The following is a 2,320-nucleotide window of genomic DNA, read 5'->3' as shown; positions in this document are numbered from 1 at the left end:
TTCCCCTCCCACAGGCAGCACCTCTCAGCATGGACTTCCCAGGGCTGGGCTCTTAAAGGCACAGGCATCCCACTGCCTAGACACTGCAGCTCCTCTCTGATGTAACCTACTGAGGTGCTGCAGTAGGAGACTCAATTCAGTGAAACTGGGCATTCCCTATACGCCCCCCAGCCAGGGGGCTGTGCACCCCCTTCCCCGATTTTCCCCAACACCCCCTCCCTCAGTGGTCAGGTAGTTACATGCAGCGCTGCCAGTGTTGTCATTGGTTGCAAATTTGAATGGAAATTGAAACGTTAACACACACTTTAAAAGCAGATACAACGTATGAAAACTACTTGTACCTGAGAAAGTCAAATAGGTTTGGAAAGTCTGGACAAAGCCGGGTTTCCTCACCCAGCTGTTGTGTTTGCTGACAATGTCGGTGCATTGGCTTCGGCAGTGTTGGCCAACCTTAGAATTTCAAATGATGATTTGTAAGCGAGGTGTGAATGAGCTCTCCCCTGGCAGCTACTGATGACCAGGGTTGGGGGAAGCTTTGGGACCAGACTGTATTTACATGAACTCACCTACTCTGCTGAGGTATGCAGCGGACAGAGCTGGGCTGCCTCTGCTCTAGGTGCCCGGAGGAGGGAAGGTGTGTGGGGCTCCAGCCTGGGACTCTTCCTCCCTCCTGCCAAGCCCTGACTATTAATCCCAGCGCTGGCACTCCTTTCTTCAAGCGCCATGTGGGCCAGAGGAAACGTGTGGTAGGAAGCACAAGGGCCAAGCTTGTGAACATCAGGTGCAGCAGCAAGAATCCCAACTATCAGGGTAGCAAGTTCTAGAGCCCTATCCCATTGTGGCCATCCCTGCCAAAGACCTGGCTCTCGGAGGTGTGAGTCACCCAGCAGGAGGGGAAAGATTCACTCTTACACAGCTGGAGACAGGGGAGTTGAGCTCTGGGGCATTACCACAAGCATGGGTGGGTGGCAAGTTTGTAGAAATTTTGGTGGTGCCCAGAACCCGCCCCCAAACTCCACCCCCACCTGCCTAAGGCTCTGGGAGGGGGTTTGGGGGGGATTAGGGTGCAGGATTCAGGCTTTAGGATGGAGTTTGGGTGCTGGGTGCAGGCTCCAGCAGGGTTGTAGGAAGGGGTGAGAGGTGCAGGCTCTGGGGGTGGGAAGGAGTGCACCCTCTGGGAGGGAGCATAGGGCTGAGGATGAGGGATTCATGATGCAGGAGGGGGCTCAGGACTGGGGCAGAGAATCAGGGTTCAGAGAGAGCTCAGGGTTGGGGGTGTTGGAGAGGCTGAGGGCAGCCTGCACTAGGACTCTGGGGCTGCAGTTCTGCCCACAATCCCTCTACTCCAGCAGCAGGAGCAGGCAGGGGACAGGCACATGCTGCTTTTTGTCAGGCAGGGATGCACCACAACAGAGGGGAGGGGTGCCATGCAGGGGCCAGGGGAAGAGACCCAATTCCAAATATTGCTGGAGCAGGGCCCCCAGCCCTGAATGTTCCTGGAGCACGAGCACCACAAATGTATATAACCTGCCGCCTATGACCACAAGCCAACACAAGGTCCCACTGAGATTTGAACTCAGATTACAGGATTCAGAGTCCTGAGTGCTGCCCATTACACCATGGGAGCAGCTTGTGCTGCCTTCTCTGCACATCGGTGACCCTCATGGGGCTGCTTGTGTAAGGGGGCTCTTGGCCCTTTACTAAAACTTAGTGTGTGTGTGGGGGGGGGTTGGTTGGCTAGTTCCCAGCACCAATAGAAGGGGGAAGGATCAATGGGAAATCAGGACCCTGAGACTGACAGTCCCCAGGGGCAATGGGGAGAGGCCAAAGCTCCAAGTTAGCTGCACTGACAGGCCAGACAGTGTAATAAGAGAGTCACCAAGCCAGGGGGTCCCATCCTCCATGTGAGCTGGAACTGCCTGGGTGAGAGTGGGGCAGAGCTAAGGAGAGAGCAGGAGCCCGAGAAGAGCCGGGGAGCAGAGCTGTGCAGGTGTAGTGCCAGAAACTGCTGCATGTAGGAATTTGCAACCTGTAGCAGTTACTGATACCTGAGGTTGTTCTTATTTGCTGACTTGTCCTAATTGGCTAAAACTTGACAGTGGTTTCTCTAGCAAAGGCCAGTCCCTGGCCCCTTGGTCCAGACATCCTCCTTCATATCAGGCTAGGGTGACCAGATGTCAAAGATGAAATATTGGGATGTGGGGGGCGGAGCAAAAAAAAAAAAAAGCCAGAGGGCCCCCCTGCCGCCAAGCGGAAGTGGCACAACCCCATCTCCAACCAATTCTTGGCTCCAACCTCTGCTACACCCCTAGCTCCCCCA

At 55.2% G+C, this 2,320-nt stretch overlaps 1 non-coding gene across 1 annotated transcript; it reads right to left on the bottom strand.

Annotated features, from left to right (window-relative positions):
* Positions 1–1,555: 1,555 nt before the first annotated feature.
* TRNAQ-CUG lies at positions 1,556–1,627 on the bottom strand. The gene has a single exon. It is a non-coding gene; the product is annotated as a tRNA-Gln (tRNA).
* Between the last annotated feature and the right edge of the window lie 693 nt (positions 1,628–2,320).

Source organism: Gopherus evgoodei, unplaced genomic scaffold (assembly GCF_007399415.2).
Source record: "Gopherus evgoodei ecotype Sinaloan lineage unplaced genomic scaffold, rGopEvg1_v1.p scaffold_77_arrow_ctg1, whole genome shotgun sequence".
NCBI classification, from domain to species: domain Eukaryota; kingdom Metazoa; phylum Chordata; order Testudines; family Testudinidae; genus Gopherus; species Gopherus evgoodei.
The sequence above is the reverse complement of the archived record's forward strand: the minus strand, read 5'-3'. Positions and strand labels throughout refer to the sequence as shown.